The sequence below is a fragment of the Callithrix jacchus genome, chromosome 7 (genome assembly GCF_049354715.1).
Source record: "Callithrix jacchus isolate 240 chromosome 7, calJac240_pri, whole genome shotgun sequence".
Lineage (NCBI taxonomy): Eukaryota > Metazoa > Chordata > Mammalia > Primates > Cebidae > Callithrix > Callithrix jacchus.
In genome coordinates, this window is record NC_133508.1 from 124932568 (window position 1) to 124958684 (window position 26117).

At 36.6% G+C, this 26117-nt stretch overlaps 1 long non-coding RNA gene across 1 annotated transcript; it reads right to left on the minus strand.

Annotated features, from left to right (window-relative positions):
- Positions 1–308: 308 nt before the first annotated feature.
- LOC118143255 (uncharacterized) lies at positions 309–14075 on the minus strand. Its single transcript, XR_004727493.3, has 3 exons — positions 14025–14075; positions 10582–10782; positions 309–513 (listed from the first exon to the last, which is right to left on the minus strand). It is a non-coding gene; the product is annotated as an uncharacterized LOC118143255 (long non-coding RNA).
- Between the last annotated feature and the right edge of the window lie 12042 nt (positions 14076–26117).

Below are 26117 nucleotides of genomic sequence, written 5' to 3' on the forward strand. Positions count from 1 at the left end.
CTTGAGCGAAGTTGGCTGCTGGAAGTCATTTACTCTTAAGTGCAGTAATATTAACTGAATGGGTCTTTTGCTATTGTCTGGGATTGGTTTATTAGCATCCTTCTATTTCCTTGGTGTTAAAAACAGAGCTTAGATTATAAAATAAACCCAGATGAAAACAGACCTGTGATGGATAAGCATGCCTCCAAACCACAGAAATAACTATCATCTTTGTATCATTAGCTTGCAGGGAAGGAGAAATAGAGTCAACATTCTGAGAAATAAGCCAAAAATAGGTTATGCACGGTAGTAAAGTTCTCCTTGTTTTTTCTTCTATGGAATGCTCCAAAGCTTATGTTTGAATGATAGATTTGACACAAACAGTAGAATCTATAAAATCTAATGGAAAGGGTAGGTAGTGGTTAAGAGAAGAGGGTTTGAAGTCACATTTGGACTCAAATATTTCAATACTTACCAGCTATATGAACATGGGCAGGTAACTCAAACTCTCTCCAAGTCTTGGTTTTATCATCCCTAAAGGAGCAATAATATTTATGCCTGTAAGTTAGTGATTATTAAATAATAAAATTATGTAGAGGCTTAACACAATTGATGGTGCACAGTAGCACTCAAAATTTGCAGTAACACTTGTAAGTACCTTGCGGCAGGCTACGGGAAAGAGATTTAGGGGAATACTATTTAGAGTTTAATTGCTTTGGGGCATTACTCCTCAAAATCTGTGGGCTTCACCCATACTGTGTATATTCCCTGTGAGGGCCGGATCTAAGAACTCACATGTACTTTCTGCAACATGGGGACAAACAGGAGCATCCCAGGGCTACGATTAATCTGGAAAATATCACAGTAACTGAAGGAGAAGAGAGAACTGTGGAGGATGGTGGAGACACTGGGAGAAACATGGGAGAAAAAGAACATAAACAAACAAGAGAAAGTAAAAGAAGGGGTATGATCCAGAAACAAATATTGGCATACAACTGCAGGACATTGGGTGGGCTGAGTAAGTATTTCAAATCCTTGGGGCAGGAAGTGAAGTTGAAAAAGCCCATAAGCCTAAGAATCTGCAAGTGAGTTAATATCAGTGACATCTCTAGTATTAGCAATGTAATTGGAAGCTGGGGCAGAGATTTTTTTTTCTTCTTTTTGTCTTTTATGTAGCTATGCCTTATATTTAGGCCTCTAGTTATTACAGAGTTTTTTTTTACCCACCTCCCCCAGAGTTTTGGTATTACCACTTAATAAATACAATACCATTACCAATAGTAATAATATTGATAACTAATATCAATTAGGTTCTTGCTATATGCCAGGCTTACAAACATGTAAATCTTTATGATGCCTCTGTGAAGCAGGTAATATTGTATTCTCACCATTTTATAGATGAGAAGACTATGGCTTAAAGGTATTATGTAACTCGTCTGAGGTAATACAGATAGTAAATGGCAGAGCTCAGACAAACTCAGAGATTTTGCACTCAAGAGCTATTAAACAGGATTGCTATGTATAGCTGCACAAGTTGTGCACTGTACAATTCTTAGGCTTGGTTTCATTCAGACTATGATGTGAATGTGGCAACCTTAGTGCTGGGTAATGTAGAGGCCCCAGTTCTTAATCTTTACTCTGTAATTCAAATTTAATGCCCCCAACTTTTCTTCCTTTAAATGAACAAGTAGAATCTTTATATCTTCAATCCAAAGAGGGCTCTTCAGCCTCTAATGTTTTTTATGTGTATTTCACAAAAACAGTAACTCATATCTATAAACATGTTTCTGAGGTAGGCAGTAGCTAAACAAGATGGTCACCATCATAGATGCCATTTAAGATAAATCAATGTTAATCAAATGTCTTTGAATAATGTCTAGACTCTGCTAGTCTAAACCAGTCTCTTCTAAGTTTGGAATTGTATATTAACTTAGAGAGGGAAGAAAATATCTTTTTTAACCAATCCTTAACATTGAGGATCCAAAAGACCATATTACCTTTGTCTAAATGGTTTTGATCTGTTAAAACTAATAGTATTCATTGTTCACTATCTATCCGGGTAAATGAAAATTTGGTTTAGAGTAAAACAGTATCTATCTTTCCAAATCCTAGGGGAAGGAGGGCTTGTTGCACATGGAAGCCAAGTTTCAGATCCCAGGAATCTGGCTGAAGTTCAGAAGGGTTCAGCAAGCAAATATTTGTTACACAGTCTAAAAAAAAAAAAAGAGCCTGGTATGGATGTTAGAGGCAACAGTGATCAATTCACTGTCTAGTAAATTGATCAGGAGAATAGGAGCACCAGCCATTTTCCTACAAGACCAGTAGAATCTAGAAGAGACTCAGCTTCTTGACTGGCCATCTCCATTCTTCTAGTGCCATTATTATCATTGGAATTATAGTTAGTATTTGATATGAACACAATCACTTGCAGGAACAACCAAAACTATTATTGAATTATTCAACTTGGATAGCAGTAAGCTTTCTACCTGCTACTTTTCTGCATTTTCTTCTGTAACAACTTCTATCCTCTTTTCCTGTATTTGCTTTGTCCCCTTTCCTCTTAGGGCTCACATGTCCTTTCTTTACACATGTGTGTCATCTGCTTCTCAAGCTCCACAGTATTTCTTTTCTCCAGAAATTCTAGAGAGTATTATTTTCCCATTAGAGCAGAACACCAGGACACTGAGAACAGTTTAATATTCCAAGATTCCATAAACAGTCTGAGTGATTGCTCAGATTTAAACGACCTCACACATAATTTTAGCAAATGGAGATGCATTAAATGGCTCCAACAGGTGTATGATTAAAAAAAGAATGTCAAATTTTTGTGGAAATTAATACTGGAATATAGGTTCTACTATTACTGCTTAGCAGCAAATGGTTCAAGTAGTATAATAATATAGCAGACTTATGGAGCCAATTAATCCATTAGAGGAAAATTCCATTTATTAAAAAAAATAAAGTGAGTTTTAGCTTAAAGGGGAACTGCAGACAACAATTCTAAGTGGAATTCATCTTTGCAAGTTACATACTATTTTGTAGATAATTTAAAATCCAGTTATGGAAGGCAAAGAAGGGCACTGAGAAAACATAATTGCTATTCTTAATAAAATATGCTTTTTGAGGTACACTAAAACTTTATGTCAATGATGCTAATTATTTTGGCATCTTATTGGCAGTCACAATTGGACAAAAAGTGGAAGTATGTAAGTGCAAAGCAAGTTCCTGGCTTCGTTTCTTCATCCTTATGTACTTCAGGGTTTTATTTATGGCTAAACTGAAGCTGGATGTCAAATCTGGGCCCCTCAGAACAAAATCTTAATAATTAACTGGCAAAATTGAACATGATCGCTTCTGACACACCTACACTGGTAATTATTGCTTTGAGGCCATTTACTAATGAAATTAATGTATTCATTGCCCTAACAAATTAGCATAACTCATACATAATGCCCCACATTTCAAGACCTCGCTAGAAAAACAACACTTAATACAGCAGAATGAAATGGCAAGGGCATTACATGGCGACAGTATTCACTGAATTACTACATGTTAAAAACCACAATAGCTAAGTGTGTGTTACAATGCAAAATGTAAACACAATGTGGGTATTAAAGCCATTAATAGTGTAGTCAAGAGTGTACAATTGATGATTATCTTTGCACTTCAAATAAGCAGATATTATAATAGCAGTAACCATGGAATCTAATTAAATGTCTACTTTTAGAGCTACAAAGTATGAAAAGAATGCTCCCAAGACAGCCTCTTCTTCCCTACCACATAAAGAATCTTGTGCAGCTGTTGTCACTTGTCTACATTTCTTATTAAATTAACTCAATGGCACACTCATTAAATACTGTCCCCTACCCTAGCAGCAAGAGGGTTAAATAAAAAAGAGAGTAAACACTTCTAGTTTCAACGTGTTAGCTTTAAAGGGGACAAACGTGAAACTATCCTTATCTAAGTTTAATAACTTAATCACCTCCTTAATGTATAAGGAGGTGACTTTGCTTTTATTCTCTGTGTACTTTTCACTTTAAATGACCAAGAATAACTCTAAGTCAAGTGAGGTAGTAAGAAGATAAAGCAAAAAAAGAAGACTCTAAACTCTATTATATATTTTTTATAAACTGTAACCTAAAGTCATCTTCCCAAGCATACATGTTTAGAAAAAAGGTGGTGGTGGATGTTTTTAATATCCTTGCCCTATGCCCACGTTAACAGAATTATGCCCTAAAGTAACCATATACTCAATTGTGATTGTCCTTAACACCAGTGTGTCATGCACACACACACAGGGCAGTCAGCAATTACCGGATAGCTGAGGTTTGGATTTGACTTACGCTTGATGAAACATGTATTATGAAAAGAATTGCGTTTACAGCGTCCTCCAATTCACAAATGCTGGCCTCTATTTAGTACTAACAAATATATATTTCATCAAAATTCAAGGCATAATGACTGAGAGAATTCATACGATTGATTCAAATTGGAAGCTTAAATCTTTATGGGTGGAAGTAAGCTTGGCCATCATCTAATCCAGCTTTGTCACTTTGTCAATTGGGAAGTTAACATTTTGAGATTTTAAGCAACTTGTCTAAGGTATCATAATAGGTTTAGTCAGTTAAAGTCTCTGGCTTTTCTGATCTTAATTACAGAGTTCCTTTCATTACACTGCAGAGAGAGTGAATGGATGAGCACTCAGAAAAGAAACTGTAAGTGTCCCCTTACTTTGTTAATGGGAAAAATAACTGACAAGTGTATCTTAGAACCGAGGACTTCTGCAGTTTCATTAAAGCCTCCTAAAATACGTTTTAAATAAGGCTAAGCCTGAAATGCTATAAACCCTGAAATGTATGCAAGCACTTCAGCCATAAGGAACCCTTTGAAATCCAGACTCCAACCCTGACTTCTGTGTCTCTCCATATCATTCTAAGGAGGGTTAAATAACTTCCTTCATCAAATAGACACAGAGTGTTGATGTGACAGCAAAAGAATTGGGAAAAGGGAAAATCCCATTTAGTTATTTAGTAACTGTGTCTATCACAATGGAAAAGATGAATAGCAATTAAATTGACTTAAATCACATACACATATTCACATATATGCAGTATACATCTATATCTATATTTATATGTGTTTCTGCAAGCAGAGACCACGCCTGAAGGTTGCTCACAAACAGATTCTTGTGAAAATCAAATCAAACAGAAATAGAATGAAGACTACATGGTGAGAGTATTACATTTCTGTTAGATACACTACACGATTGCCATTTAGTCAACGGACTGGTTTCTATTTAATTTCCACACAAGAGATGTTGTGCTTTTATAATTGCCACAGCTCTCTTTGATTATGGCTGTGATTTCGTATTGTGTGTCTATCCCTATTTCCTTCACCCTTAACTCCGCCCTCCCTCCCCCTCCCCTCCTCCCCTCTCTCTCCCACCCTCCCTCCCTCCCTCCCTCCCTTCCTTCCTCTTCCTCTGTTGCTTCCTTTTTCATTTCTTTCTTTGAAGTTATTTGCAGAACCTTGTATATCACACTGAATATCCTATAAAAGTGGCCAGTCTGGAGACTGGTGATGGTAAAGACTTTTAGCTCATTACCCTGCACCAATGACATTTTTACTGCCTTATTTGTAGCACACCTTGCTGAGACGGAGATAGTGAGAAGTTTGGAGATGGGCCATGTCTATCTCTGTGTTCTGTCTATTCCCTTCTGAGGCTAAAAGGGAAAAACATTAATAAGACAATATAACGTATACCAATAGGCACATTTAGGTATGCATCGAGGCCAATGAGTGGTAAAGGCAGCTCTCGTGAGGGACTTTGCTGCATTTACAGGAGACAAGTGAGGAAGGCCTTGTGACAGATACAAAAACCCAAGTGTAACAAATGTGTTTTTTATGTATAGAATATGGACTTGCACCAAATGAAATGTTGGCTAAAGTTCAGTTCTAAGAATATTTTGATGCTCTAAGAATATTTTAGGTTTAGTCAATTTAGAAAACATGTAGATTTGATACTAGTTTTAACTTAGAGCCTATACTACTATTAATAAAAAAAAACAACAGTAGTAATAGCTACCAGAGCATTGAGCAGTATGTGCTAGACAACATGTGCTAAGAATTTTACAGACATTATCTCATGTAATCCTCAACTAAATACTATGAGGCAGGTTTTATTATTTGTATTATCCTCATTTTAACTCTCTGAGGATATTTTCAATATTTATATTAATAATAAGGATAATTATGTTGCTAAGAATAAGAATAGTTCTTATTTATGGATCGTATACCCCCTATGCAATAAGTCCTGTTCTACACATTTACATTTAATTTATGTAATCTTCACAACAACACAATAAACTAGGATTATTATCTCCATTTTATAGAGGAGGAATTTAAAGAACAGGGAGAGTAAGTGATTAGTTAAAGGACACACATCTGGTAAGTGGTGAAGCCAAGTGGACCCTGTTAGCCTGACTCCATAGTTCCTGCTTCTTACTGTAATACTCACTGTCTCAAATTACTTGCTCAGAAAATACACAACAAAGCTGAGATGTGGAGGTAAGTCTGTCTGACTACTATACTCTGTTTAAACACCAAGCTCTGTTCTGCTGCAGGCCTTTGCTCTTGGTTTTTCCTCCACCCCATGCTTTGTTCCCTCGCTGTCCCTGAGGCTGACTCCTGATCTTGCAGTCCCAGGCTGATCTGGCCCTTTCTCAGGGAGACCTTCTTGGAATGCCTAAGTATGTCGCACAGATCCTCATCATGACACCAACTTTGTGACATTTATTACTATATATGTGTGTGTTGCTATATGTTTATTAGTTTAGCAACATGTTATTGTCTGACTCCCCAGTGCTAAGCTCCATGAAGGCAAGAACCGTGACCATTTTCTTCACCAATGTACATCAGGGCGTCTCTAATGCTCTGCAGAGGGTGGAGGCTCAAAAGTGCTTGTTGAGGGAAAGAGTAAGTGAATAAACCTAATCTCCGCTTTATAACTACAGCTAGAATTGGTTCACTATGTGAACCAGCTGGTGTGATGATGAGTATTTTAGATCATGGCAGTGTTTTAAGAAAAACAGATACTGTTTTCTTCAGTGTTAAGTAGGTTTCACTTTAGTACTATGATTTTATTCAAATTCTGTTATCAAAAGCTTTATGAGGATGGGCATAGTGGCTCATGCTTGTAATCCCAGCACTTTGGGAGGTTGAGGCAGGCAGATCACAAGGTCAGGAGTTCAAGACCAGCCTGGCAAATACGGTAAAACCTGGTCTCTACTAAAAATACAAAAATTAGCCAGGCATGGTGGTGGTTGCCTATAATCCTAGCTACTCAGGAGGCTGAGGCAGGAAAATCGCTTGAACCTGGGAGGCAGAGGTTGCAGTGAGCCAAGATCATGCTACTGCACTCCAGCCTGGGCGAGAGAGTGAGACTCCATCTCAAAAAAAAAAAAAAAAAAAACCTTTATGAGAAGAAAGATGCTAAAGGATGTAACTTTACAGCCTACTCTTTTTGTCGACTTTTTTGTTCCCAAATGGCTGCTTTTTCTGCCCCTTCTGACTTTTAAAAGTTGCATTTTAATTAGACGTTGCATTTTTCTCTAAGCTAATAGCATGGTGTGGCTTAGGCTAGAATTTCAGGGTTGAACATCAGAAGGAGGAACTATCTCTTAGAAATTTGCTAAAGAAGAGTTTGAATAATTTATCATCTTTTCCTTAATTTCTATGACAATTAGATATTCTATCACTTAAAAATTGTGTTCTAGCTCTCTCTTTAGAGTTCATGTGTCAGTACCACACTGAGAGAAGGTAACTTCAGCTGCCATGTGGATCTGGGTAGATGTGCAGATGATACCAAGAGAGAACTTCTTTAATGTGGTTGTTGCTCCTTCTAATGTGAGGCAGTGGCAGTAGATGGAGGGAAGAAGAGGTAGATAAGGTTCCCGGGGCTGAAAGTCCATCCTTAAATCACACCAGAATTAAGTTTTTGGATTGCATAGAGGGCACAGGAAAGTAGAAGGTAAGTAGGCCCATAGGCCCTAGGGGTAGGTTAACCAAGGTACTTCGACTATTTTTTTTTTTTTTTTTTTGAGACGGAGTCTCACTTTGTCGCCCAGGCTGGAGTGCAATGGCACGATCTCGGCTCACTGCAACCTCCACCTCCCAGGTTCAAGTGATTCTCCTGCCTCAGCCCTCCTGAGTAGCTAGGATTACAGGCACGTGCCATTGTGCCCAGCTAATTTTTTTTTTATTTTTAGTAGAGATGGGTTTTCACCATCTTGGCCAGGCTGGCCTTGAACTCCTGACTTTGTGATTCACCTGCCTCAGCCTCCCAAAGTGTTGGGATTACAGATGTGAGCCAGGTACTTCAGCTATAAAAAAAAAAAGGAAGAAAGAAAGGAGGGAGGGAGGGAGGGAAGGAAGGAAGGAAGGAAGGAAGGAAGGAAGGAAGGAAGGAAGGAAGGAAGGGAGGAAGGGAGGGAGGGAGAGAGGGAGGGAGGGAAAGAAAGAAAGAGAAAGAGAGAAAGAAAGAAAGAAAGAGAAAGAAAGAAAGAGAAAGAAAGAAAGAAAGAAAGAAAGAAAGAAAGAAAGAAAGAAAGAAAGAAAGAAAGAGAGAAAGAAAGGAAAGAAAGGAAAATATACACTGGATCTAAATATCCTGGCATAGGAATTGAAGACTGGGGAGCACTTTTCTCTCAGGAATGGTCCTCCCAATCCTCACTACTGCTTATTAAGCTCTTACTATGTGCCAGCCACTACAAAATATTAGACATAGCTTAACTCATTCAATCCTTAAATCAAGTGGTTCTCATGACCTGCATTTTATGGATTAGTAAATGGAGGCATAAGGAGTTAAGTAACTTGCCCAGGGCACTCAACAATTAAATGCCAAATCCAGGATTCAAAATCCAGTCTGACTACAACCAAAATCCTTCCTCCCAGGATCCTTTTCAGAATTTGTTTTCCCAAGAAATTTTAGCCAGAATGAGTTTGTAATTAAGAAATTTCCCCAATTTGAAAGCTAGGTAGACGCTGGCAGAGGAATAAGCCATTTCCCTTCAATCAGGCATAGCTACCTAAAACCCAGTTGGATTTGGACAGAGAGAGGTAGAGAGAATGTGAATTGTATGATTGTTTGTTTAAAAATGGCATATGAAAGCATGCTGATGGGGAAAAAATGTTTGAAAGATAAATACAATTTTATCTGTTTATTTATTTATGTATTGAGTCTTGCTGTCGCCTAGGCTGGAGTGCAGTGGCACGATCTTGGATTACTGCAACCTCCGCCTCCCAAATTCAAGTGATTCTCTTGCCTCAGCCTCCTGAGTAGCTGGGACTACAGGTGTGTGCCACCACACCCAGCTAATTTTTTGTATTTTTAGTAGAGATGGAGTTTTACCATGTTAGCCAGAGTGGTCTTGATTTCCTGACCTTGTGATCTGCCTGCCGTGGCCTCCCAAAGTCCTGGGATTACAGGCATGAGCCCCCATGCCTGCCCTATTTATCTATTTTTGAGACACAGTCTGGCTCTGTCTCCCCAACTAGAGTGCAGTAGCACGATCTTAGCTCACCGGAACCTCCATCTCCCAGGTTCAAGCAATTATTCTGCCTCAGGCTCCTGAGGAACTGGGATTACAGGTGTGTGCCACCTCATCCAACTAGTTTTTGTATTTTTAGTAGAGGCGAGGTTTTGCCATGTTGGCCAGACTGGTCTCGAACTTCTGACCTCAGGTGATCTGCCCGCCTCGACTTCCCAAAGTGCTGGGATTATAGGCGTGAGCCACGGTGTCCAGCTGAGAAATATAATTGTATATGTTTCATAAAATAGCACAAAAATTGAGTGGGGGGAACATGTCATTATATGTGGCAGTGTGAGTTCATCAGCTGTAACAAGTGTATCACTTTAGTGAGGGACGTTGATAATGGCAGAAGCTATGCATTTGTTGGGAGAAGGGACATATGGGAAATCTCTATACCTTTTGCTCAATTTTACTGTAAAACTAAAACTGTTCTGAAAAAAAAGTCTTTATAAACAAAACACAATACTCTAAATGATCAAAAAATTAAAAAGACTAGGTAAGGAGGGAGCCTAGTGAAGTTGCATAAAGCAAAAGTCCTTGTTGTGGCCATTTATATGACTATGGTTCAAGAAATGATCCTGGAATATAATGCCAAAGAGCAACAGCCTAATGTGACAAAATTATCCTATAAGGTGGGTAGCAATTCTGTCTACTAGCCCTACTCTTATAAAGGGGTTGTGTGGGGTCTTATATCCCCTGGGGCTTACAGATGTGTACACAAATCCACTGCACTGTAATATTTGATATTTTAGAATCAGGTGATCACAATGCCAAAATATTGTGGCCAAGACTTGTCTAAGATATAGAATTTTTTAACACAAGTCTCTGAAATAAATGATCTCTGAGAATTCCCTGGTGGCGTCTATTTTCTATGGCCTTAAATTCTGTATGTGTCTGTTTGCATGGTGAGGGAGGTTAACTAGGTGACTCGTGTTTAAGGATCAACCTTAGCTTATCGCCGCACTGCCTAATGGTTAGACAGGAGGGACGGAGGAAATTTTCTAAGCCTCACCTAAGGTTGGGGAAGAGGCTCCGGTGCCCTGAATTGGGTGTTTGTGGTTGTCGAGATTCAGTGAGTGTTCGTAGACCTCTCAGTCTCACATTCTTACAGCAGTGACCGAACATCTGGTTCTCCTGGGGACTCCATGGTTTTGTCAGGCCAGAGCCTGAAGGAATGCCACGTTGTGAGGGTCAAGTGCTGAGAACCTAGGGACTGGAAAAAGACCCAGATTGGTGAAACTTATGAGAAACATTATTAAGAGGCAATCAATCTTCTTCTGGTGACATTCTGGCAGGAGTACAGGGCTGCTAAGTATCACTGGAGGGGTTAGTGCTGGGACAGCCAATGTGGGCAGTCCGCCTCCCCTCGCAACTGAAGGGTGAGCTGTCTGGAGAAGGAACTTTGGGTGACCTCAAGAAGCGACGCATGCGGCCTGCCCTAGGACACCCGTGAGAACGTTCTCTGTTATGTTTATAAACTTTACAAAGTTACGCTCACAGTTATATAACCCTATGTGGTGCCATAGTTAATGAAGTGCTGGAAGTTAGAAAAATAATGATGGTGTTGTTTTGCCCGTGCTAGGCTTGACCATATACGGGTTAAAGTCAGTGCTAATTTGCTGATGACACAGGATGCGATCTCACTGGACTAGCCACAGGTCAAGTCAATCTTCTAGTTCAGGAAACTTGTAGAAATCAAATTAATATACAACCACATTAAAGTCATTTCAAAGAAGGAACGCTAATGAGTGACTGAGATTTGTGGCCTCATCCAAAAGCAGAGCAAGATCATCTCATAAAAGTAGCGATAATAATAATAACTTGTTGACTCAATAGTTTATCCTTGTTTTCATTTTTTATGTGTCAATCTGTAATACCAAAAAACCATTCTGAAAAATACCACCACTCCATCTCTCCCTCCCCTGGCTGCTACATAACTTCCCTGTTTAGAAAGGATGCATCAGCCTCTTGGATAGCTTTCAAATTGGAAACTTTTTAATAAAATAGTGAGTAAAAAATTATAGAAGAAAACCTGAGTGTTTTCCCTCTTTATATCCATTTCCTACCATACCAGCACACATGCTCACAATACCTAAGTATTGCTTTACATATGGTAGGCACTCAATAAATGTTAGTTGAGTAAATGCAACAGATCAGTACAACCATTTGTGGGTAAAAGATCACTCTTTAATCTGAAGTAGAACCTGGAGGTGCAAGTCAATATTTAATTAAAGGACTAATAGTTGTGTTAAACCTAGTGAATTGCTGTATCTACAGATGTCATAATGTTTCTCTCTTAAGAGATCACACAGGGACTTTGAGGTCCAAAGAAGTACTCAGGTCAGTAAAGTATTTGGAGAACTATAAAAGCTTAGTGTCAGTTGGATGAATAAAACATTATATAAAGTAATAAATGCCTGTAGCCATTTCCTTACATTAAATATTCTATTTTATAAACACATTGGGAGGAAAACAATATGATGTGATATTCAAATGCATTAAAGATAAAAATATGCTCATTTTTTTTAGTTTTCTCAGAGGATGAAGTATTCACTAAAATCATCTTGGGAGTTAGTTTAAATATTGAAATTACAGCATTTAAAATATTTACAGTATTTATTAACATTTTTAAGAGGTAGTATTTAAGAATTTGGAACTTTTCATCAGGCTTCTACATAGATACTTCAGCTCTAGGCAAATTCCTCAAAACAGAAAAAGTGAAATAAACCTTTTTTTAAAAAAATGAGACATACAAGTCTGGTTACAAGATGAATAAAACTCATAAAAAGAAAATAAAACAACCAAATATCAAATTGAACAAGATAAGAATTATGATGTTATTTCACCTTTTATCATCTTAGATATGAAAATTTAAAAATCCTCCAATTTTCCTTTGAAAGAAAAATAAGCATATAAAATGTCAACAAGGCTTCTCTTAAATTTTTAACAGACTCATAAAAAAGTAAACTGCAAAAAAACTTGAGAAACATTTTGCATATGATTACCATAAAGTTGTTTCACTTCCGGAAAACTCAGAATAGTACTGCACATGTTCTGTACAGCATAGCATAGGGGAGAGTGCCAAGGAAGAGAACTGCACATTTCAGAGTTCTATCAAAAATAATGTTTTATATCATTATAATTGAGTATCTCCTTAGATTTTCAAGCCATAAGTTTTGTGGAACCTGCCACCACACCCTGAAAGAGAATTGTGGTATTTTCCATAACATTTCATGTCCAATTTTCTCCAATGGTATGTATCTTGTTAACTTCTCTGGTGTTTTGGGACAGTGGATGGCCCATTAGTTTTCCATATGTGGGTGGAGTAGGGCTCACACCAGAATAAACAGCATGACTTTATCCTGGTACAAATGCAGAGTCGATTAATTGGGAGGTAACAGAATCCAGGTTCAAATCAAATGTAGGAGGCTAGAGGCGTATCTTCTCTTTTTCTATAAATCTGCAGTAGCCTGTTATTTTATTTAGCCCACTCCTCAAAATCTCTTCAAGAAAACCTATTTCTACTTTTCTGAGTAAAATGGTGGGTGAACAGGGGCAAGATGCAAGTCTAAAAGCCAGATAAAAGCCTTTTAACCCCAGGAAACACTAAATCAACACCCTTTTCTCCCTTCAGTACCACAAAATATCCTCAGGGCTCAGATTTAAACATGTCGTTCTTACAAATATTCATGTTTTCTGTGACTTACATGTGATGACTCAAATGACAACCCCATATTCTGTAAATCTCATGTAATTCTCCATAGCTTTAATAAATGTTAAATATGATTAATCCACAGATTGGGAAATTATTATGTTTGGGAATAATTATTACAGTTATTTTATCTGTGAGCAATTATTTTACTTCTGAAAGTCCAACACAGGGTTATTTTCTTGTGCAGAAAACCAGGAAACTAGGATTTTGCCTTAGGAAGAGGACTCCCATTTGCCTGCCACCCGTTCAGGCTGTGGTGATAGCCTGTTATTCACCATGAATGACTCAGACATAGCACAGTCTCTTAGAGGATGAGGAGGGCTCTATTCCATGTGCTGCGTGGAGCTAGGGAGAATAATTAAACTATTTACTGTCAGCTGTGGAAAATACCCAATTAGAAAAATATAAGAACATGTTAAACTCAAGAAACAATATCTTCTAGTGAAAATTAGGGGTAAAGAAAAATCTCAAAGTATATTCTTTGCTAAAGCAGCCAAGAGACAGAAGTAGCCATGTATAACTATGACTGGCCCTGCTATCTGGCTAATAATGACCTCGTGTATTCAGTGTATAAACAATGTTCACAGATACAGCACATTAGCTATACTGTACCCTCAGCCAATTACTGTCTCAGAATACAATGTCTTTCACATGTGAACTTGTGGGTCATAAATCATTTGTTTCCCTTTAATTGAGCTCATCTTTGAACAAATAACGGCAAGAAGAATAGCTGTGTTTCTTACCTCGGAAGTCTGACTCTCCATCTTGTTCTCTCATCCTGATCAGAGCCCTATTAAAATAATTTGGTTTTAGTAGGAAAACAACTTTAAAAATTATGTAGACCAGAAAAAATAAATATGAATCATTAGTATTCCTCTTGCTTTTCCCCATGCAAGTAGAAGATGAAAATGGCAATTAAAAGGTGAATGAAAAGCGTATCCTGTACTATTTTAAAATCTGGTTCACATTTGATAATTGGCATCATCTTTTCATTTATATTTGTCATTTTATGAAAACAATCTTCAGGAGTCTTCTAGTCAACAAGGGACTCCTTGAAAATGCCCTGGAGAATGAGTTCACAGTGACCCTCAGATTTAGGATCCTCTGTGAACCTTCGGAAATATTCAAGGTTCATGGTGTTGCACCATCATGTAGCATGGGTGAATTTTTCTAGACATATCAATGATACTAAAGAGGCAAATTAGCATATTATAGGAACAAGATTTCTAAAAATAAAGACAAGGTGTGCTTGAAGGAGGAATGTTTGGGAATTGATGTTTCCTTCTAACTCTACTATCTTGTAATGAGTTGAACCTTACCACAAATAGAAAAAGAGAGCTACCACCGGAGATGAAGATAGATAAAGGGCACCTCAAGAGGGAGCTACATACAGAAGACTTAAATGAATGCAGTTCAGCTGCAAACATTTGCCATAGTTGGAGGGTATGATTTTTTCTTGTTGGGGGAAATATGCTTTTTAATTTTTTTAATTCTCAATGCAGAAGTGTAAATCATCATACAATTTTTTTGAAGTGCATATAGAACCTAACATTTTTTTCATAAATTAAACATGTTAAAGAGATAAACTTTAATATTGCAAATCACTGTATATCTTAAAAAGCACCTATTTTTCTTGTGGACATCTTCAAGTCACAATTGCTTTTACAGTCTATTTTCTGATGATCTTTGAAAACTGAACTTCATTTTATGAAAAGTATTTTTGTATGAATATTACTACTTGTTATTTAATTAGTAGCCTGTGTATTTAAATAGCATAATTAAGAATTTTGAACAAAATAACTATATTTTGCCCTAACATCTGTACATACATACATGCATATATGCATATATAAACACATTGTATAACACATTAAACAAATAAATTATTCTAAAATATTATAATTACTTTAGGGCCTTCTAATGCACCCCAATAGAAAAAGATCTCTCCCTCTTTTATATATTATAAAAATCTTTATAATATTAATTGTCCTAGTTCTCATGGCTTGAGCCCACAGTCTGTGATTAGTGCTATGTGTGTACATGGCTGGTCACCACAGAAAACCATAAGCTCTCAGAAGTCCTCTTTGTGAAGATCTCCACAGTTTTTAGACCTCAAGCACAGAACAGCAATTCATGATGTGTGATAAATGAATAAATTAATGTAGATAACTTTTTTTCCCTAAGGGCTATCAGATTAATCTTGAAATTTTCTTAATGGCATTTAGTTTCTATATCTCAAACTGAAGTTTTAAAAATGAATAGTAGTTTAAATAACTGGAGCCAAAATGGAGAGGGGTGGTATCACTAAAAGCACCATTCCAAATATGAGGCAAAATCAAGCTATATCAAGACTTGCTGCTAACTAATTTGTAGTTATGTTTCTATCAAAAAATGCAACCTGAAGGCTAGGTAGGCTTGGTGGCTCATGCCTGTAATCCCAGTTCTTTGGGAAGCTGAGCCAACAGGATCTGTCAGGGCCAGGATTTTGAAATCAGTCTGGGCAACATGGCAAGGCGTCTTTTTTTTTTTTTACAAAAAATACAGAAATTATCCAGGTACGGTGGTATATGCCTGTGGTACCAGCAACTCAGGAGGCTGAGATAAGATGATTGCTTGAGTCCAGGAGGTCAAGGCTGCAATGAGCTGTGGTCACCACTGTAACTCCAGTGTGGCCGACAAAGGGAGACCTTGTCTTAAAAAAAAAAAAAAAATTGAACCTGAATGTTCCCAAGTGAGAGAATTGTTAAATAAACTGAGATGTGCTCAATAATTAAATATATCATACCAATTAAACACTTCCTTTTGAGGAATTTTTAATGACTTGGGGGAAAGTTTATGTTACATCTTGTGGGGGGGAAAAAGCAGAATGTGAAATGAATATATAGCTCTATTATAATTTTGTAATGAAGGAGGAGAAAAAGAAGGAGAAGGGGAGAAAACATAAAATTGCAAACTCTATGTAGGATCACTTCTGCAGTTTCTAAAATATCTATATAGGCATATAATTGTTTTATAATTGAAGATTTACAAAACTGTGAGGAAGAGGGTGGATCTGAATGAAAAAGAAAGCAAAAGAGAAAAATCTACTTTTCAATAGGAGAACTGCAAAGGAACCAAAGCAGCAAATGTAGCAAATGTCAAGACCATAGCAGTAAAGACGCTATAAATGGACTGAAAATAGTGAAAAACTTTTTAACTTTCTCACAGTTACTACCAAAAGTCCTCTAGTCCAAGAGGCATATTTTAGCATTCATGTGAAAACATTCTGAAACTGAATTGCCTACATTTCCTTTTCTTGTTTTCATCCAAAAGCTATTAGTAAACTTTACAGTAGCTTCTTGTTAGAGTTGATATATTATAAATCTGAATTGTCAAATATAATTGTCAATTCTCTCTTTGCTCATCTGTCTTCCTCCCTCTCTCTCCTTTCTTTCTCCCTGCCCTCCCCCTCCCCTTTCCTCTCTTCTTTCTTTCCTTCCTTTGTTCTTTGCAACATAATTAAATGCCTACTATGCACCAGGTACCAGGCATGGGTCAAGTGGTATAGTGTGAATGTGACATGGTCCCTATTTCTCAGGAGCTAACAGTCCGGTGAGCAGCAGATGGTGTTAGGAAGAGAGGAGGATGTTTCAATGAAGTGTGAGTTAACTGCCAAAGGGTAGATGACACAGGCAGCTGTGGAAGCATGTGGGAAGGCATTAAACCCAGAGAAGGCTTCCCAGAATGACCCTGGAGCAGAGACCTGAAAGATGAATGGGAATGAGTGAGGTGAGAGGCAACAAAGTGGAAACTGTCCCAACAAGAGTGAAATAGATATTCAGAGGCCCAGAGTGGGAGTAGACAGATGCATAGGAAGGCAGAGAGAGGGAAAGAGACAGAAACAGAGACAGCGGAGAGACAGGCAGAAAACAAAGAAAGCCAGAGAAGAGAGTGAGAGAGTTGGGAAAGGCACAAAGAGAGAAGGACAGGGTGACAGAGAGAGATACAGAGAAGCAGACCCGAGAGCAAGCCTGGAGGGACAGAAAACAGTTCAGCCTAACCTGGGTATAGATTTTAAGCTGAAGAATGTTAAGGTCTGGGGCTGGCAAGGGAAGTATGTCAATGGCTTGAGGACTTGTATGTGCTGTGTTAAGGATTTTGAGCTGAATCCTGATGGACTGAGGTATAGGGTGAGAGTTTTAAGTATGGTGTGGCTTGGTTTCAAAAGGATTACACTGAATCCTGTGTGGAGAATGAATTACTTTTATGTTCCTAATCATCATGCATCTTTTCCAATTTGTCCTTTTTATTCAGACCCTGGGGATCCTACTTGGTCTTCCAGGCTCCTCTAATCTTCATCCTTCTAGTTAGTTAGATTTATTCACTTCTCTCAGACCTTTGCCTGAACTTGAAATGTGGCACAGTACTTACTTGTGTCATGGTTGTCTGTCTGCCCTGGGCACAGTGTGGACTTGGCTCAGGCAGAACGACTGCCTCTCTGCTCTATCACTTACTAGGTGGCATTGGACGAATTTTTAACATTCATAAAATCTTGGTTTTCTCATCAGAATCAGTACCAATCGCATATGGTTTTTGTGGGGATTGGCTGGAGAGCTCTATATAAAACGCTTTGCCTGTGGTGGATGCTTGGTGCTCAGGATCCTTCTATGATTAATTCATCTCCATGGCATCCAGTGAAAGGTCAGCACAAAATAATTACCAAAGGAAAGGTCGCTAAGTGAATGAAGACAATGTTCAATGGACTAAAATCTTCTAAGTCAGATGTTTTTCCTCTGTTGCTTTTGGACACGTTTATCTAGTTTTATTGAAATTCTTTTTTTTTTTTTTTTTTTTGAGACGGAGTCTCGCTCTGTTGCCCAGGCTGGAGTGCAGTGGTGCGACCTTGGCTCACTGCAACCTTCACCTCCAGGGTTCAAGTGATTCTCCTGCCTCTTGAGTAGCTAGAATTATAGGCGTGTGCCACCATGCCCGGCTAATTTTTGTATTTTTAGTAAAGATGGGGTTCTGCTGTATTGGTCAGGCTGGTCTTCAACTCCTGACCTCATGACCTGTCTGCCTCAGCCTCCCAAAGTGTTGGGATTACAGGTGTGAGTCACTGTGCCCAGCCTGAAATTCTTTTAATAGTGGATGCCGTGATGCCCCTCACAGACCCTCCTTCAGGACTGCTGCTGTGAGTTGCCAGCACTGCCAGCAGACAGCCCTCAGCTACAGTCCTCTACTGCAAGTGGCTGGACTGCTGAGATTCATTACTCCCTAGTCAAGCCCATTTCCCAGTCATTGCAGAGAAGAAAGGGTAGTTGCTTTATCCACCTCTGCACGCATCCTTCCTTTCACTTCCAGAGTGCTGATCCCCCGTAAACTGTGCACTTGTCCTTGTTTCAGAGTGCAATCTCTGGGAAAATATATCTGATACCTCTGAAGTCGAATTTTCAAAATCCGCCTTTTTCTTTTAAAGATCCTTTCAGACACCTTAGAATGACATGAGTATTTGTAAGTGATTGGCTATGTTTAGTAAGCCTCCTATAATGCAGGAAACATGACTATGAATGTTTCATGGTGTACTCTTGTGAAACAGCAAGTTTGCAGTGAATCCCCCTACTTCCCAGTTCCCCAGGGACAAATAAAACTTTCCTAGTCCATGTTGGATGTAGGCAGATTCCAAGGGAACAGTTTTTCCCTATATTTTAAAATAGTATAATTTATAATATGAAATTAAAAACAACATAAATTAGTAATTCAATCCCAGCATTCCAATTTAATGAACTAGTGGTTTTATTGCATTATTGTTTTGTTCCACTGGACCAATTTTTTGGTGTATGAATAGAAAGTTCTTCTTTATTAATAAGTAAGTATATAAAAAAATTAAAGGTGCCTCTCTGCAATTATGTTGATGTCTCCTAGGAGTGCAAATTCAATAATTTAAAATCTTATTTTCTTAGCATATTCACAACCACAGTAGATAAGAGAGTAAAATTTGTGGCTTTTTAGTTTAAACTCCTTTTAAGTGCAGTGTAGCAAAGCAGTTGCTCCCCAGTGGCACATGAGAAGCACTTACTGGGGAAATCGTTACTGAATTAAGCTGCATAAAATGTAAATAAAGGACATTTTTGACATCCAAAGAGTGACCACTGGTCAGGGACATGTAACACCTTCGCAAGATTCAAGTTCAATGCAAGGTTTCTTATCTTCCTAAAAGTGACACAGTTCTAGTTCATTTATTGCTCTTTCATAATACTTTTTCCACTATAATTTGGAATACACAACAGATGCAAAAATCCTATTACAAATATTTAAAATCTCTCTCAATCTAGAAATTTCTCTAAATGCTCATCTCTATCTAGACGTCATGGTTCTTTAAGAGATCTTATTTGCCCCTAAAGAATGTAGGTCTGTGCTTGGAATGCCATTGCCATGTGCAAGATTGGCATTTTCTAACTGATTTCCTCAGGCTGCTTCTACTTGAACAGCCACTTCTCTTGTAGCCTATGGCCTTCTGTTTGCTCTCATCAGCTCTTGTTTATGCTCTGGCTTTTCTCCATTCGACCCCTTTAGTATATCCTATGTATCTTCAGCCTTTTTTCATATGGGCAGTAAGGTTTGTGAGGGCAAGGATCCTGTCTGTCTTGTTCCCAGCTGTACCCCCCAGCACGCAGCCCAGTTTCTGATCTTGAGTAAGTACAGCATACCTATCTGCTGACTGATTGGATGAATGGGTGAGTATCATACAGCATCATAGCCAGATATGGGTAAATATCTGGCTTCCACTTTTGTTTCCCCTCTCTCAGCACTGTATATATGCAGATGAATAAACTTACAACAGATTCTTTTTAATTTAATTTTTAATTTTTTAATTTTAATTTTTTAACTTTCTTTTTTTGAGACAGAGTCTTGCTGTTATCCAGGCTAGAGTGCAGTGGTATGATCTCAGCTCACTGCAACCACAATCTCCTGGGTTCAAGCAATTCTCCTGCCTCAGCCTCCTGAGTAGCTGAGATTTATAGGTGCCTGCCACCGTGCGTGGCAAATTTTTGTATTTTTGGTAGAGATGCTGTTTTACCATCTTGGCCAGGCTGGTCTTGAACTCCTGACCTCATGTCCACCCACCTTGGCCTCTCAAAGTGCTGGGATTACAGGCATGAGCCACCGTGCCCAGCCAACAGATTCTTTTTAATCTTTTAATCCCTGGACCCTTCCACATCTACTTCCCCTTTAAACAGTTTTGTCATGATGAAGAATGAATATTTTATTGTTTGATGAACTTTATGGACTTTCAATATTCTGATATAATATAAATGTTTAAGAAAAAATGAGAAAGAACTTCCAGGTTAAGTAGTGTGAAAAACTTGATATCATTAACAATTATCCCACCATAAAAATTCTATAAAAAATATGTTAAATTTTAAAAACATTTAACTGAGTAGTCAAGAAGGTAGAGAAATTTTTCATGGACCGAAAATTAGTGAAAGCAGGAACACACAAAACCAAAACAAGTGAGAGGCAACGGCTACTTGCTGGGGACCTAAAGCTCAGTTTTGATGAATTTGAGGGATAAAGATAGGATGTAAATCTTAGACACCTAACTTGGAGATTCTGACAGGAACACATCTTATAGAGCTAAGACCACATGGGTCTTAATCCACAGGGATGGGTGAGTTAGGAGAAAGCTTGCCTTACAGGGGAATAGAGAAATTTACATTTGAGTGGAAAAAAAAATTCTCTCCCATTAATTCATAAACCAGCCCTCACTCAAATTTGTAGCCCGTACCTATGTACACTTTCATTTTGGCCAAAACTAATTCAAACCTATACATCATTTAAAAATATATCCTGATCTGGAAGTTTTAAACTAAAAGTAATAAATACCCTGTATAGATTAAAACCCCTTGGAACAAGATCTCAAAGCATTTTCTCAGATAAAGTTCTATCAAACATAGAATTGGACAAAATAGTACCAAATAAAATAAATTAATTCATCTGAGTATACTGGTGACTACAAAACATTGAAATGAATTAAATACTTCATTTAAAAGACAAACAGTTGGGGAAAAGATGAATATTGGATAACAGAATATTTTTAATGATCTACTCGTATATTATTTATAAGGAAAATATCTAAAATATATGACTTAGAAATGCTTAAAATTAAAAGAATAGAAAACCCAATAACAAGGTTAGATATGGTAATGATAAAATAATTCAAAATAGACATTAATATTAAAAGCATTACTGGAAAATTTTAATTTTATATAATGTTAAAAGATTTAATATACCTGAAAAATATAAAGTTCTAATGTGTTAATGTCTATTGATACAGCCTGACATATATATAAAATAGAACAAGAAGAACCTGATAAATCTGCTTTCACTGGAGGTTACCCTAACATAATTCTTTCAGTAATTGCAAGATCAAGTAGACAAAAAATAAGAATATAGATTTGAAAGCCATACTTAGAAAACTTTATCTAAAAGACTTGTATAAAACATGGTATCTAATAATTGAATATGAAAATCAACCACCCACTAGACCATAAAGCAAGTTTCAAAAAATTCAAACTATTTCTAGATGAATAATGAGTCAAAGACTCTATTATAGTAGAGATTAGAAAATAGTGCAAAGTGATAATAAAAATACTAAATGTAATAGATGTCAAAACTTGAGAAATGCAGCTAATATAGTCTTTAGAGGAAAAATTATAGCCTTATATGTTAACATTAGAAAAAGAGGAAAGTTCAAAATCAATGAGCTATTATCTAAATTATAGAGTTAGAAAAAAAAGTACAAGATAAACCTTAAGAAAATAAAATGAAAGAAATAAGAGGGACAAAATCAAAAATTAATGAAGTAGAAAACAAATAGAGAGAAGATAACAATCAGTAAAACCTAAGGTTAGTTGTTCAGAAGATGACAAAATTCATAAAACTCAGACAAGACTACCAGATACTAGTAAAACTTTTCAATATGAGGAAGTAAAGGAAGTCATTATAACAACAGCTATAGAAATTTAAAAGAATATCAACCACTTTCTGGCAATAAATTTGAAAAAATTGTTGAAAGAGATAAATTCCTGGAAAAAGCACAACCAAATGAGCTAAGAGAAAAAAAAAATAAATAAAGAGGGAACATATTAACTGTTGAAAATATTAAAGCAGAGGTTAGAAATTCCCCATCAAGAAAATCGAAAGGCCAGGTTGTTTTGCAGAATTGTTATTCTGAATATTCAAGGAACACATAATTTTATACATAAAATATGTCAGAGAAAAGAAGAGGATAGAACATGCCCCAAGTCACATTATGAGATTAGTGTGAACTGAAAAGCAGCACTAGATGACGACTGGATGAGATGGGCAAATCACAAGTCAGTCTTATATGTAAAAATCAATGCAAAATCTCAAACAAAATAAAACAAACAAATGGAATCCTGCTGTGTACAAAAAGAAAACGTATCAAATCCATGGTAGGCTTATCACAGAAACTCAATTGTGGTTCGAAGTTAGAAATTTTATTAACACATACTTTATCATATTTAGCAGATGGAAAAGGAAACATAAAATTTAAATAGATGAAGATGCATTTGATAAGATTCAACTTTTCCTCATGGAAAGAATACCTACAAAAATCCTATGACAATTTTGATACTTAAAGGTAAATTTTAAAAGTATACAGGAAACTGACAAGATGCCAGATGACAACACTTCTATTCATTATTATAGTTAAAGTTCTCATCAAGATGCTTACACTATCTAGATGCTCATAGATCCGGAGCAGAAGATTGGAAAAGAAGGAACATTTTTATAGTAGATGAAGGGCATGGCAGTCTACAAAGGTCTACAGAGAATAACAAGGTTTACAAAATACCAGGTATAAGAAGCTAGTTCTATTGCTCTATACCAGTAATAATTAAAAATTTGGGATTTAAAAAGCCTATCATTTGTAATAACAACACAAAATAGGAAAGCATAAATAAATCTAACAGAAGGCATGCATAGACGTTATGAAAATGTTAGTTTTGGATTTATTCAAAGATGTTAATAAAGACCAAAAGGATCACCATCACAAGGTGAAAACAAAGACCAAAAAGTTTTGGAGGTATACAATACTCTAGGACAGCAAGACTCAATTTTATAAGGATGTCAGTTGTCTCCAATGTAATCTATAGATTGAATGTAATGCCAACCAAATTTCCAAGGCTTTTCTTGTTTTGCTTTGTTTGATCTTCATTTTGTTTTTAAAATATAGGGGTATGGTATAGTGACTCCAACATGTATATGGCAAAATAGGAGGACAAAAGCAGTCCAGATATTCCTAAAGAAGAAATTGGAGGAATCAACATTGTCATATATCAAAACTTGTTAAAGTAATAAAGATTCTGTGGTGTTGATGAGAAATAGACACATAGAGAGCAATGGATTCAGTAGAGGGCCCAGGTAGAGACCCAAATGTATATGACATTCAGTGTGTAAAAATCTAGCAATGCAAACCAGTAGGGAAAGCATGAACAATTCAGTAAATTAGAATGAGACTAATGGTTATCGATATGCAAAAATCCAACTTCACAGCATATACCATTCTCAGTGGATTAAAAGCATAAATGTGGAAAGAAAAAAAAACTTTTGGAATAAAGTATAGAACAATTTTATGAACTTAGGATAGGAAAGGTTTTCTTAAACTATACTTTTTTGCAAAAGAGCAGATCATGAAGGTAAAGGTTTATGCATTTCTTTGGAGAAAGATACTTTTAATACCTATAAATGATGACAGAATTTATCCAAAACATAAAAAGAACAAATCAATAAGAAAGATAACTCAATATTAAAATGGTCAAAAGAGTAGGTTAGCATTTTATATAAGAGAAAATATTCATAGTCTTTAAAAAATATATAAGATGTTTGATCTCGTTATTCATCAGAGAAAATTAAATCTACTGTATGATGCCGTTTCCTATTCATCAGATTTTAAATGATATAAAAGTCTGACAATGTTAAATATCTTCAAAGGCAAGGGTGATAAGAACATGTATACACTGTGAGTAGGGGTATAAACTGACACCATCACTTTTTTTAAAAAATTTGATATTATTTCTAAAAGCAATTTAGCTCCTCGGCAGTGGTCCTCAAAGTCATGCTCTGAGAACCTTTCCAGCAGGTCTAAGAGCTCATCTTATTTCCAACTACATATTTGTGCAAGGCTGATGTTTTTCTCATACTTCAGCCAAACAGCAAACCCAACAGAATACAGAGCAGATATGAGAGTTTGGTTGTTTCCCTTTAAGCCAGGAATTTAAAAGATATACCAAAACAGAAGATCATGTCATTCTTTTCATTAATGTTTTTTCTTTTTGGAAAAAATAGTCAACTTTAATAAAGATGTTATTGATTTAAATGTGTGTCTACACAGTTCAAGATGCTATAACAGAGTGACTTAAACAACAGATATTTGTTTCTCGGAGTTCTGGAGGGTAGTAAGTCTAAGATCAAGAAGCTTGCAAATCTGGTTCCTGGGGCCTCTTCCTGGCTTGCAGAAGGGCAGCTTATTGGTGTATTCTCACAGGGCAGAGAACAGATCATCTCTCTCTCATTCATTCTTACAAAAACACTAATCTCATTTATGAGGTCTCCTCCTTCATGACCTAATTACCTCCCAAAGCTCTCTACCTCCAAATAGCATCACATCAGGGATTAGTGCTTCAACCAAAGAAATTTTGGTGGGACACAAACATTCAGTTTATAGCCACATCTAATGGGATTATTGTTATTATTTTTGAATAAACTAATAAATATTCAAAGATTTTTGAGTTTTAATTGCTAATACTAGAAGAATTTTTGTAGATACAATTTATGTAAACAACAGCCCTTACTTATCCTTAACAGCTCTCAAGAGTGAAAAGGTAGGAAGGTCAAAAAGTTTGAGAATTGATGCACTAAAAACTTTTGAAAGTATAAACTAGATATATGCACAAGAATAATCATAGCCAATTGTTTGCAGAAAGGAACAAATCAAAAACGAACAAAGAAAAACACTAGACAAATCCCTAATATTCATTGACAAATGGACAAAAAAATGATATACTTACCCAGTGAAATATTACATATTCTGACATATATTCTATACAATGAATAGTCTCCAACCATATATCTCGCTATATAGATACATATTATACTGTGAAAATATGTGAACTTCATCTACAGACATTAATACAAATGGGCTTCAAAAACACAATGTTAAAAGAGAAAAGCAAATGTTACACACAGAATGAATTCCTAGATCTAAAGAATACAACACAATTCTTATACAGTATATTGTTTAATGAGAAATACATGTGTAGCAAGCCTATAAAACATAAAATCTAGGGGTGGGATTACTTCTAGGGAAACAGGAGGGGTACAGAGGAGTTTCAAAAATGTATTCTATTCCTTAAGCTCTATGGTAGGTTTCACGGGTGTTTGTTTTATTTTTAGCGTTATTTTTTGTGATGAGAACACTTAAAATCTACTCTCTTAGCAATTTTCAAGTTTACAATACATTATAATTATTTTTAGTTTTTAAACCTTACTATGTATTCCAAATCTTCTTTTGTGTGTAATATTTAATTTAGAACATTTTTAATTTAAAAAGACATTTGAATATAGGAGATGGAAAAAGAAAGGGAGAAAGATGGAGCAAGCAAAGAAAGAAATATTTCCTGACCTTTAATGGGGGCTAAATACATCTATTAAATGCACTTTGTTCAATGTTAACCAACTTTTCTGTGCTGAAGGAAGATAACCTTTTGGGGAAAGATATCACCTGTTCAGCCCTATATGTCCTAAAATGCTGTTAAAACATCCATTTTAAAGCT